This window comes from Bidens hawaiensis, unplaced genomic scaffold (genome assembly GCF_021521415.1).
Source record: "Bidens hawaiensis isolate Kalapana, Puna unplaced genomic scaffold, B.hawaiensis_p1.1 tig00003288_1, whole genome shotgun sequence".
In the NCBI taxonomy this organism is placed as follows: Eukaryota; Viridiplantae; Streptophyta; class Magnoliopsida; order Asterales; family Asteraceae; genus Bidens; species Bidens hawaiensis.
The window spans coordinates 712525-726828 of NW_027491180.1; positions in this window are offsets into that span (position 1 = coordinate 712525).

A 14304-nucleotide genomic window follows, 5' to 3' on the forward strand; every position below is an offset into this window, starting at 1 on the left:
AATACATAATTAAACTAGAACAATCTAACCAAATGTAGATGAATCTTCCTTCTTAATGATGATGATGATGGTTGATGGTGGTGACCTCCAAGCCTTCAAACTCTTCACTAAATCTTCGATATAAGTGTTAGTGTGTGTTTTTATAAGAGAAAACCGGATAGAACACTTTTCAAGACACACCAAATGAGTGCAACATGAGCCACTATTTATAGGCAATCTGGAGTGAGAGGCACAACCCCGTGCTTACGTAGGCATGCCCCCGTGCATTTTTATGACATGTGCCAAATTCATTTTTGTCCTTTCTTGTAGACGACCACGACCCCATGGTTGAGAGGCACGGCCCCGTGCTTTTATTCCCAGTTTTTGTCTTTTCTTGTAGATTTTTGTCTTTTCTGGTGTTTAGAAGCATGGGGGCGTGTTTCTTGTTTTTCTTGTGTTTTCTTTCGTTTTTCTTCGTCTTTTCGCTTGTTTCTTCGTTTGGTGCTTGGTTTCAATTGAAATTACATTTTATTATGATAAATAGCCTTTTGTGCTATGTTATTTAATAGAAATTACAGTTTTTAGAGATTATTTGTTGCCGAAAGATGTATAATTTTATGTACATCAAACATCCCCACACTTGAACATTGCTTGTCCTCAAGCAATCTTTATATAAATATTCTCTAAAAACAACAATCTTGGATTATAGCCATCCCTTAAGCGAGCTCCAAGAAAATGGAAACAAAATAACCAATCTAAATTCGTATAAAGTGATAAATAAAAAGAAAATGTTGTTTTTATGAGCTTCCGATTATGCAAAACGTCACGTTCTCACAATGTTCACTCACACTCGGTTTTATATCTGATCATACCTGTGATGTATGTATCTGAACACTCTTAGTCAGAATGCAACCTGTGATAAATAAGCTTGTAACAAGTTCAAATCTCCACCTTTGTGAAGGGTTGCATAAATCAGAAGGTAATACGGCTTGGTTTTGTGTGAGTTGGAATTTTGGTATTTTGTGGTGGATAAGGGCTCTTGGTTGAGGATGGTAAATACAACTTTTTCTGATTGTCGGGGATTCTGAGATGTCTTCGATGGTTAGCTTTTTCTCCCGAAAACTCTAAATATATATAATTTTTTAATTTTTTTGGTACCTAATGACTCTTTTAAAGTCAGATCGTCAAGACCAGGTTTGTCGAGGATGTGGATCAGTTCTTCCTCAATCATGTTCTGAACATAACTTCCAACTCTAGTGGACCGTTCGGCTTTGAGCCTAATAGCCCCCACCCTCATTAGTTCGGTATATTCATGCTGAGACTGAGTTTGACTCTTTCTACATCTTCCTTCGTGGGACCAGTTTCCGCAACCTAAGCATCGTTCGTATCTTTTTGCTCTTATCTTCATTGTGTTTTTAGAAATTCCACAAAATGGTGGCCTTTGTTCGTCTTGGCGCCACTTTTTCCTCACCTCATTGCTAAAGAAAAAGATTCTCTCCCTATGTTCTGGAGGCAACCTTGGTTTTGTGAAATGTATGCAGCAAAGGAAATTGAAATCGAAAGAATGCATTTCCAGTTCTTTAGGGTCTGCCGGTAAAAGACCAGTGTTGTATTTTACCGGTGAGATGGATAAAGTGGTAGGGTTTTGGTTAAGGTTTTTTGGGTTTTGTAATTTGGAGAATGGTTTGATGGGATTGTGAGTATATTACCTTCTTCTTAACATAATGCTTCGTGCGGTCTTGAATTGAATAATTGCGACAAGTTCTAAATCACACGAAATATGTGACTCACTCAAAGCTTCCGAAAAATATTTATATGGCATGAGGTTTATCTCACAGTAACGGAGGAATTGGGTATCAACACCATATTTTGCATAAATTTATTCTCAATATTACAGAACTTCTTTTTACTTTTTCACTTTCCTTTTGTTATTGGAGTAGTAATTGGTTATTTGCGAAAAACTTTTCTTGGATTTCTCTTCAGGTTTTATAAATATAATCTTTGTTTGCTGCAAAAATATTTGTTGATTAGAGAATTTTCATAATTATTTGAACAAAAAATTGGTCAAGTAATTCCCCTCCCCACACTTGAATCTCACATTGTCCTCAATATGAAAAGATTCATGAAAAGATAAAAATTCTAATTGAGTATAGTGGGTTAATATGGAGAGTTACTTCCCTATGGGTTAACGAAATTTCGACAGAGCTTTCCTTGTTTATCCTCCGTTTTCCTGTTTTTGCACCTGTATAAAATAAAACTGCAAACGACCACAAACAACCAAGCATAATTTGCTGAAGATTGGGTATGGAACCATCCATCCCTTGCCCTATCGGGCTAAATTAGTACCTACCATAATGTCTTGGCACATACGGCCATAAAAGTATCCAACCAAACCAACAAATAAACAAGTACGACAGAAAGTAAATTGTTTAAAATACATAATAATAATAACAAAAAGTGTCTTGAAACGACTACCAAACCATGCCCATACCCATACCCGACCCACCAGTGCCGCGGCTCATCCGTTACCCGTGTCCGGGTCAAATGGTCCCAACTGCCTATCCATGCGGTAGCCCAACCGATCAATCTCTCTCCTTGTCTCCTCATATTCCGCTGCCCTCTGTGCGTCCGAGGCTGCAATCTGGCCCGTGATCCTGTCAAATGATGCGGTAGTGTTAGCTGAGAATTGATCGATGAGTCCGTACAGACCCTCGAAAGAGTATCGGATGTCGTATGACGAGCTGGGGCCGGGCCCTAATGAACATGGGCCTCCTTGCTGATGGTAGGTGCGGTGGCGGTACTATCTGGGTGGTGATCCTCTCTATTGAACACATCCTGAATCATCATTTGTGCAGGGTCTTCTGGGTCCCAAACCTGGTTATTCTTATCACAAAATCTCCACACATCCGGATTCTGCCCGATTCTCTGAACCATTTGCATGCTTTCGCAATAAACAAAGCAGAGAGCTATCGGATCTGGGCTTCGGGTCCCTTCTATGTCCACATTATATGCCCCATAAAGGTTATAGATCCAAGGGCCACCAAAAATCGGGGTATTTTCTTTTGCAACTGCATTTGTCATGAAAATCTTGCAGTATAACATTGTGATGTTGTAATGTATGTCATTCTTCATGCAGTACAGTGCCCAAATATCCTTCAGGTTAACAACCCTTTCACTTTGACCTCGAGCCGTGGCAGTGTGACTGAGCAGACGGTGAATGTACCTCATGAGCGGGTCACGTAGTGCTGTTCTCTTTGAGATGCTTGCATTGTATTCCTCGGAACCATAACTCAGTTGTTCCCAAGCCTCTAAACGTGTGTTTCCTGCTTCAGCTTCCTCATCAGCATCTTCATCTGCAAATGTTGTTTTAGCATTAAACCAAATGTCTGAGTCAGTTTCCTCGGTCGTGTAGATTCCCAGATCAATTCCTAGTTGGGTGACAGAAGTTGTGTGCCATTCACCCCCACATCTAAACTAGATTGCATCTTCATCCTACATGTCAAATTTCTTCTTCTTTATGTTGAAAGAGGCCAAGAACTCCTTTGTCAGTTCTGTCACTGCCTCTCCTATTTGCTCAAAGACCCTTCTCCATGGCCCTTTCACAAATGTCTTGTATCGGTCCCATTGATTAACTTGGCGCAATGTGTTTTTGCAAGCATAGAAGTTAGGTTCTGAAATCATCTGTTTAGGTAGGTTAGTCTTGTATTAGCTTGTCTGTCCCTTGCCCTTCGTCCGGTAAAGACTACAAATGCATGAACATCGTCTTCATACTCGGCCATCTGCAATTCATACATAAATTAGTCAAAATTCGAAGAAATTTTTTTTTCAATGTGTTGGAACAGAGAGCAAAGCACGGTGGCGTGCTTTCAAAAGCACAGTACCGTGATGTTCTTGCTGTTCAGTTCCTTTTGATTTTGACTTTTGGTTGACTAATGGTTGACCACGATTCGTGTTGTTTAAGGCACGACTCATGTTTTCAATACTTGTAACGATTCCGGCAAATTCAGGTATACCCTAGCCGGAATATACCATTTATGTGTTATTTAATACTAAATATATGAATTATAATGTGTTTGTACGAGTATATAACATTCACAGTACGAATTATACTCGAATGTACAGTTAGTCGTATTGGAATTACGATTAACCGATGAACGGTTATTGAAACCCGAACGAATCGGGGATTACGTCATAGATGAAATATATGATGTTTAGTAGGGTTTACGAAGTATTAAGGCTTCGGGATAAGTGAATTATAGCACAGGAAAAGGATTTCGATTTATTAGTACGTCGGTACGTTAAACGAAACCTTTAACACCAAACCAAGCAAGAGACGATCGATCAAGCCGAAAAAGATGCACAATGACCGACAATATGATGTGTTGAGTCAATAAATGTCATGGTTTAAGTTTTTAAAGATTTTAAATCGGTTTTATATAAATTTAAATTTTAAGCCGAAAAACGACCGTTTTAGCCTCGTTTTAAGCCGAATTAAGTGTTTAACCGAAAAACGAACTGAACCAGATTATCCACAACGTTATCCGGATTACACAATCCAAATGTGTGGCCATGGTTGGAGATGTGGGCCCCCCCACACCATACATGGACCGATCGGTCCATGTGGTGCACACACACAATCCATTTTCTTTTTTCTAACACCCCAACTCCAAAATCCTCTCAACACACTTCAACCTTCATCCAAATCCTTGATTTTTAACAAGAATCATAAGGTAAAAACATGGTTTTAATGGTTGATTCATAGTTTTGATTCCATGATCTTAAGTTGTTTGCAAGAGAATGAAGTTTCAAGTGAAAAATGGGTGAAAACCCGAGATGAAACCTATTCTTGCGTGATCAAGTGATGTATACAAGTTATACAAGGGATCTTGGTCCAAGAAAGGATTTAAAAGAGTCAAAAACGAATTTTTACGGTTAAAATCTTTGTTTTGATGTCGTAACCGAAACCATGAAAGAAATGGCTTGATTGTGGGTATAACTTGCTTGGTGTGGTGTTGTTGTGCTTGTAGGTGTTGTATCTAGTTGCTAGCAAAGGCTAGAAATCAAGATCTTTGCGATCTAAAGCTAGAAACACAAGGTAGTTCGGTTTTTTGTATGATTTGTAAGATTTGGACAGATTGTGGTAGGCTTAGAGTTGAGTCATAAAATTTCACAGAGATGATCTACACATGAAAATATGAGATCTGTGAAATTTTGGTAATTTTTGGATAAAGGATGAATATTTGGTGAATTTAATGCTCGGTTTTGGCTAAAAATGGTGAAAAATAGCTAAACATCATGAAAAATTCTGAAAAACTTTAGATAAGCTTTTTATAAAATATAAGAGTCACACACAAAATTTCAAGTCCATTGGAGAAGTCTAAGTAGGCTTTTCGGTAAAACGAGTTCTAGGGTTTTCTAGCTCGGTTTTGGTTCAAATGGCATGAAAAATGAGTTTTTGGTTCTGTAAAAATTACTGGGAACTATATGGATGGCAGGAGCCATCTCAGAAAAATTTGGGATTTTTCTAAAGTCATTTGGTATTTTCGGCATATTTGGTGTTTAAATGACGTTTAAAAATAGATAAATAAATGTTAAATATAAAAATTAATTCTGGAAATATTTTTATAAAATTCCTTACTGTCAAAAACTGATTTGTGCAAAATTTCAAGATCAGAGACTAAACGGATATTTATTTGTGCTAAATGGAACTTAAAAACAAACTTTTAAAGCTTAAAACGTGTAAACCGGCAAAGTTCGCCTAAGCGAGCTGACTGGTGTATAAAAACCTTAAAAATGGATTATTTTCATGAAACTGAGTAAATCAAGTAAAAATAAATCATCCGAAAGTAATTCGGATGATTTGGGTAATTTTACCCGATTTAGTCGTTTCCGGTATATTAAAGACGGAAACGGGCCCCGCGGCCAAACGGGGTGTCTAAACCGAGCTCTAATTTCACCACTTTAATTAAAATATCAATAAAAACTACTTTCGGGCCGTATGTGGCCAAACTCATTTTTGAAAACATAAAGACGAATAACCGTGCTAGGCACGCAAAACGAGAAAACAAACTAATGGTAGTTTTGACTAAAGAACTCTAAGTGATATCACAATCTAAGTCCTGAGAAGTGTATCGGGGATTAACATTGTCCCCGGATCGTGTACGGTACTGGGTTAACAGTGTCCCCGGACGTACCGGTTAACACGAATTTAAGTTATATTAATAGAAATTGTGTAGTAACGACTTAGGGATCGTATTACAGATCCGGACAGGTAGCCGTGCCAGAATTACACCTCTGCTCACCAAAAAGGTGAGTTTTCACGAGCCCCTTTTTATTGAACTGTTTTAAATATTTTCTCGGGGCGGAAAGCATGTTTTTATCAAAGTGTTTAAGTACATGCCGATCGCATGGAAATGAATGTATTTATATAATGTTTATTGTATGGGAATCGTACGGTAATGTATTGAGATGGTAATTGTCTGAGTTGCTAATATTGTAAGGCCCGAAACAGTGTTCTGGGTTAACAGTGTCCCCAGAGGTTATTAAATGTATTTCTGGGTTAACAGTGTCCCCAGAGGCTACTAAATGTATTTCTGGGTTAACAGTGTCCCCAGAGGTTATTAAATGTATTTCTGGGTTAACAGTGTCCCCAGAGGTTATTAAATGTGTTTCTGGGTTAACAGTGTCCCCAGAGGTTATTAAATGTGTTTCTGGGTTAACAGAGTTTTCACTTGCAGGCTCAGCATAATTACATCATTAATTTATGATTAGTAAAATGATTTGTCATGGTTTATTTAAATTAGTGAAACTCACCAACTATTCGTAGTTGACCCGTTTTCTTTACATGCTTTCTAGGTACACCCAAATTGGAATGAATGATACGTGCTTGATGATGTGTGCTATTTTGTGGAAGATTAAGGATCTATATTTTGCATTAAATATGTTAATGTACTATCGGTAAAACTTTTGTGATAACACCTAGATGGTAACGAAACTCGGAACAATGTAATTCGTTTAAATTAATGTAGTGGTGTTTTCTTTATAAGCAATGCTATTGATATCAGATGTGTCTGTTGCATCCCGTGTACGTTTCCGCTGCGGTTACGGGGTGTTACAGAACTTGGTATCAGAGCCATTGGTTATAAAGAATTAGGATGTCTTTAAAAGATACCTAAAATATAACAAGTAGCTCAAGTGTTATAGGATCTGAATATTAACTAATAATTTATTGTGACGAGGTTTGGATGAACTTGGATGGGCAAGTGAGTTATTATGGTCCGGAACATAATAACAGACTTGTCCGCACGAGGGAATTCAGGGGAAGTCACGGGGGACTTTAATAGGTAAAATTGGCAACATATGTGCAAATATATGATAATATTGTGTGTGGTCAAGTTGTATAAGTAAGTGTATATTAATTTGATTACGATTTACACTATGGAAAGAACTATATGTTTGTTAACTTGTGTGCAGGTTAGAATGTCAAGAACAACTAGTGCATCGATGGAGGAGGACCTGGAGGAGGTCAGCTCCGGGAACTCTGGGAGCCTCCCCATATCATCCAGCTCGGAGCCTAGCGAGGCTAGTGTTAGGAGCTCTAGCCAGTCCTCCCCTGCCAGGATTGCTAGATCTCCTACCCCACCCGCACCACAGGCCGTCCCTATCCCTCCCGGATTCGGACCCCGCCTCACGGCGCGGATCAGTATTCCGCGGGTCCCACCTACCTCGCCCCCACCCAGACCTGCTACCCGCAGGGGCGAGTCCTCCCGCTCCCAGCCCGAGCCTGTGACTCCACCTGTGTGGGGTCTCCCCAGGCAGGAGAGGGACGCGGCGGCGTGGCTACGAGTGCTCACCGAACAGGTGAATGAGCACTCCGCCGCCTTGACGGTGGGGGTACAGAGGCGGATGTACCTAGGGGACTGCATACTGGACCACCAGTATGCGATTTCGCAGCTGAAGAGGGAGTGCTCATACTCCCAGTGGATGATCGGCCGGATGGAGACGCGGATCCGGGTTATGCTGGCTGTGATGGTGGTGTTGGTGGCGGTGTTGGTGGGTTTGGTATACCACCGTGTTTAGTTGTGTTAGGATGGGAGTAGACAGGGACCGCTTTTTGATACTCTGTGTAAGCAGTTAGTGGTGATGCTAACATATAGTAAATCTTGGGTAGTTATAATACAACCACTGGCCCTTAGGGGGGTCTCTTTTGGGGTATATCGTTTTAGATACTTTTGGGTATCATTCAAGCACTGACCCATTGTGGGTTATGTCGAGATGATGCCGACATAGGCCCTATGTAGGAAAACTTAACTTATGTAATGATGACAGGAAAAGTATGTGAACTGACATGGATGTAATATGTACTAATGTTTGTTAATGAATGGAATGTTTGTTGTGTTTTATGATTGGAACTTGTATTAATTATATATACTTTCTTGATGTTGTGTAGAATGGCACCAAAACGTTCAGCCCAATTGTCGGAAGTGGACGTGAGCCGTTTGATTGCTCAACAGTTGGAGGCGGCGATACCGGATATAGTATCGCGCATCGCCGCCAGTATTAACAATTCGACCAATCCAACCCCTCCGAGCAATCAAACGACCACCAATAATGACGGGGAACAAAATGTTAATCCTCCACAGAATGATAACACGATTCCGAGTAATGACGCACCTCCTAGGGTGGTCGTTACAGACAGTAATGGCCCTATACCTACGGTAGAGACGAACCGTACTGAACCGATTCGTGCATCCAGGGGATGTTCGATCAAAGACTTTATGTTGTGAAAACCTCTAGAGTTTAGCGGGTCTGAAGGACCAAATGGTTTGGTTAAGTGGATGGAGAAAATAGAATCCGTTGTGAATATCAGCAACTGCCCCGAGGATTGTTTTGTTAAGTATGCTACCTGCACATTCACGGACCATGCCTTGACATGGTGGAACACGATAGTGCAGACCCGGGGTCAGGCGGCGACAAACCGCATGACCTGGACAGAGCTCAAGGCTCTTGTACTGGAACATTTCTGCCCGAAAAACGAATTGCAAAAATTAGAAAATGAATTGTGGAACCTGGAGATGCAGGGGGCAGACCATTTGGGTTATACAAACCGGTTTAATGAGTTGTCGCGATTGGTACCATGGTTGGTCACCCCAGAGTCGAAGAGGGTTGAGCGTTATATTTGGGGACTAACTCCAGTTGTAAGGAGTATAGTCAATTCTGGGGGACACCAGACGTATGAGGGTGCAGTGACGCAAGCTGGTATCGTCACGTATGATTTCGTAAGGAGCGGGTCACTGAAGGTGGCGGGAGAGTCCGCTGGGGGAAAGCGGGGTACACATGACCATAGGATCCAGGAAAAGCAGCAAGGTAAACGTGCTAGGCCCACTGCCCAGAACTACGCCATGACTAGTTCAGGCGGAAGGCAAGAACCGCAGAGGGGAACGTTTCCTAAGTGTGGGAAATGCGGTTACCACCATGGTGGCATGTGCAAAGAAGTGGTGTGCCACCGGTGCGGCAGGATTGGGCACTACGCACCGAGTTGTAGGACAAACCTGAACAACTTGAACCGGCAACCGCAACCTATCCGTGCGCAGCCATTTAGGACCCAATCAGCCCGACAACAAAACCCGCAAGGAAACCAAATGGTGACCACCAGTCGTGCTTGCTATGAATGCGGCAACACAGATCACTTCAAGAGAAACTGTCCGAAGCTGAACCAGGGAGGAAATGGGCGGCAAACCGCGGGTCAGGCATCGTCGTCCAATCCGGCGCGAGGCCGAGCATTCGTGATGGGGGCGAACGAGGCACGCCAGGACCCCAGCGTAGTGACAGGTACATTCCTCGTCTCTGATCATTACGCTTCTGTATTATTTGATACAGGCGCCGATAGAAGTTTTGTTTCCGTTAAATTCCTGTCGATAGCAAACCTTCCAATTGGTGAAACCTTAGAACCTTACACCGTAGAAGTCGCTAACGGTAAAACCATGATAGTTAATCAGATAGTTCGGAATTGCCTTTTATTCTGAACGATCAATCCCTTCCGATTGACTTGTTACCGGTAGAATTGGGTAGTTTTGACGTGATATTGGGAATGGATTGGTTAGCACGTAACAAAGTAGAGATAAACTGTGAAAAGAAAATCGTCAAGATCCGGGTGTCGGATGACGAAGAGATATTAGTGCAAGGAGAAAAGTCAGGCACCATGATACCATTTATATCCCACCTCAAGGTGCTAAAATACATACGCCAAGGATGCGTGGCGTATCTAGCAAGCTTGACAGCCACTGATTCTGAGGAGAAACGGGTGGATGATATTCCAGTGGTACGCGAATTTCCACAAGTCTTCCCAGAAGAACTTCCTGGATTACCGCCAACCCGACAGGTCGAATTCAGAATCGATCTATTACCTCAAGCTGGCCCTGTTGCTAAGGCACCCTACCGACTTGCACCATCAGAGATGCAAGAATTATCCAACCAATTGCAAGAATTGTTGGATAAAGGATTTATACGTCCTAGTTATTCCCCATGGGGTGCACCAGTACTATTCGTGAAAAAGAAGGACGGAAGCCTTAGAATGTGCACTGATTACAGGGAGCTGAACAAGTTGACAATCAAAAATAGGTATCCTCTCCCCCGAATCGATGATCTGTTCGACCAGCTACAAGGTGCGAGCTACTTCTCAAAAATAGATCTTAGATCAGGATACCATCAGGTTAGAATCCAGGAGGAGGATATCCCAAAAACCGCATTCCGGACTCGCTACGGCCATTACGAGTTCCTAGTTATGCCTTTTGGGCTAACAAATGCGCCAGCAGTGTTCATGGATCTCATGAATCGAGTTTGTAAGCCCTACCTCGATAAATTCGTCATCGTGTTTATTGACGATATTTTGATATACTCGAGGAGTAAAGAAGAGCACGGACAACACTTAAGATTAATTTTAGAGCTTCTAAATCAGGAGAAGTTGTATGCAAAATTCTCCAAGTGTAACTTTTGGTTACAAGAAGTGCAATTCCTTGGTCACGTTATAAACCATCAAGGAATACACGTTGATCCAAGTAAGGTTGAAGCAGTTAAGAATTGGCAAGCGCCGAAATCGCCAAAGGAAATCCGCCAATTCTTAGGCTTAGCTGGATATTATCGTCGATTTATAGAGAACTTTTCCAGCATTGCCCAACCTTTAACCCTTCTGACCCAAAAAGATCGAAAGTATGAATGGGGTGAAGAGCAGGAAACGGCGTTTCAAACGCTAAAACAATATTGTGCCAAGCGCCGATCTTAAGTCTTCCCGACGGAGACGATGGTTTTGTCGTGTATTGTGACGCATCCCGGAGAGGGTTAGGATGCGTGTTGATGCAAAATAATAAGGTTATAGCCTATGCTTCTCGACAGTTAAAAATACACGAGAAAAATTACACCACTCATGACTTAGAACTAGGAGCAGTTATCTTCGCACTTAAAATCTGGAGACATTACCTCTACGGTACAAAGTGCACCATCTTCACCGATCATAAAAGTTTGCAAAACATATTCGATCAGAAAGAACTGAATATGAGGCAACGAAGATGGGTCGAGTTGTTAAGCGACTATGACTGTGACATCCGTTATCACCCCTGCAAGGCTAACGTCGTAGCCGATGCCCTGAGTAGGAAGGATCGGGTTAAGCCATTGCGAGTGCGAGCACTGGAAATGATAGTCCAGTCGAACCTTTCGGATTTGATTCGAGTCGCTCAACGCGAGGCATTGAAAGAGGAACAAATGGAAAAAGAGGGACTTTATGGTAACGAGAAGAATTTCGAACAGCGCGTGGACGAAATTCTCTATTTCAAAAATCGGATTTGGATCCCGACCCTCCATGACCTTCGTGAGTTAATCATGGACGAAGCGCATAAATCAAAATATTCCATACATCCGGGATCGGATAAGATGTACAAGGATGTGAAGGAGTTCTACCGGTGGCCGGGTTGAAAAAGGATATAGCCACATACGTCGGCAAGTGTACGACGTGTGCGAGGGTTAAGGCGGAGCACCAGAAACCTTCAGGAATGTTACAACAACCGGAAATTCCTGAATGGAAGTGGGAGCAAATCACGATGGATTTTGTGACACATCTCCCCAAGACGTCCCGAGGACATGATGCAATTTGGGTAGTCGTGGATCGATTAACCAAATCCGCACATTTTATTCCGATTAGAAATAATTATAACACCGAGAGACTTGCGCAGATTTATATAAATGAAATTGTGTCTCGTCATGGGATACCCATCTCAATCATCTCCGATCGGGATAGCCATTTCACCTCCAAACTTTGGCAAGCTGTACAAGAAGCGCTGGGAACGCGTATTAATCTAAGCACAGCTTACCACCCTCAGACCGATGGTCAGTCTGAGAGGACCATCCAAACCCTGGAGGATTTGCTTCGTGCATGCGTACTGGATTTTAAGGGAAATTGGGATCAACATCTCCCACTCGTTGACTTTTCCTATAATAACAGTTACCATAGCAGTATAAAGGCAGCACCTTATGAAGCATTGTATGGACGGAAGTGCCGATCACCACTCTGCTGGACTGAGGTGGGCGACACACAGGTTATTAGATCAGATCTGGTCCAGGAAACGACCAGCAAAATCCTTGAAATTAAGAACAATCTGAAGGCCGCACGGGATCGGCAGAAGAGTTATGCCGATACCCATAGAAAACCGTTATCATTTGAGAAAGGTGATAAAGTGTATTTGAAAGTATCACCTTGGAAATGAGTAGTCAGATTTGGAAAGGCGGGGAAGTTAGCCCCTAGATACATTGGACCGTTCGACATTATTGCAAAAATCGGTCCTGTAGCATACCGATTAGAACTGCCTGATGAATTAAGTGCAGTTCACAACGTGTTTCACGTGTCGAACTTGAAAAGGTGTCTGTCGGATGAGACATCGGTGTTACCCTTAGAGGGTGTACAAATAAGTGATCAGCTTAATTTCGTAAAGGAACCCATAGAAATAGTGGACGGGAAAATCAAGCAGCTTAGACACAATAAGATCTCGTTGGTCAAAGTTAGGTGGAACTCGCAACGAGGCCCAGAATATACATGGGAACGAAAGGACGAATTTCGGAAGAAATACCCCCACCTATTTCCGCAAAAGGAAGTAGTTGATGCGTAAAATTTCGAGGACGAAATTTTTGTAACGGGGGGAGAATGTAACGATTCCGGCAAATTCAGGTATACCCTATCCGGAATATACCATTTATGTGTTATTTAATACTAAATATATGAATTATAATGTGTTTGTACGAGTATATAAGATTCACAGTACGAATTATACTCGAATGTACAGTTAGTCGTATTGGAATTACGATTAACCGATGAACGGTTATTGAAACCCGAACGAATCGGGGATTACGTCATAGATGAAATATATGATGTTTAGTAGGGTTTACGAAGTATTAAGGCTTCGGGATAAGTGAATTATAGCACAGGAAAAGGATTTCGATTTATTAGTACGTCGGTACGTTAAACGAAACCTTTAACACCAAACCAAGCAAGAGACGATCGATCAAGCCGAAAAAGATGCACAATGACCGACAATATGACGTGTTGAGTCAATAAATGTCATGGTTTAAGTTTTTAAATATTTTAAATCGGTTTTATATAAATTTAAATTTTAAGCCGAAAAACGACCGTTTTAGCCTCGTTTTAAGCCGAATTAAGTGTTTAACCGAAAAACGAACTGAACCAGATTATCCACAACGTTATCCGGATTACACAATCCAAATGTGTGGCCATGGTTGGAGATGTGGGCCCCCCCACACCATACATGGACCGATCGGTCCATGTGGTGCACACACACAATCCATTTTCTTTTTTCTAACACCCCAACTCCAAAATCCTCTCAACACACTTCAACCTTCATCCAAATCCTTGATTTTTAACAAGAATCATAAGGTAAAAACATGGTTTTAATGGTTGATTCATAGTTTTGATTCCATGATCTTAAGTTGTTTGCAAGAGAATGAAGTTTCAAGTGAAAAATGGGTGAAAACCCGAGATGAAACCGATTCTTGCGTGATCAAGTGATGTATACAAGTTATACAAGGGATCTTGGTCCAAGAAAGGATTTAAAAGAGTCAAAAACGAATTTTTACGGTTAAAATCTTTGTTTTGATGTCGTAACCGAAACCATGAAAGAATGGCTTGATTGTGGGTATAACTTGCTTGGTGTGGTGTTGTTGTGCTTGTAGGTGTTGTATCTAGTTGTTAGCAAAGGCTAGAAATCAAGATCTTTGCGATCTAAAGCTAGAAACACAAGGTAGTTCGGTTTTTCGTATGATTTG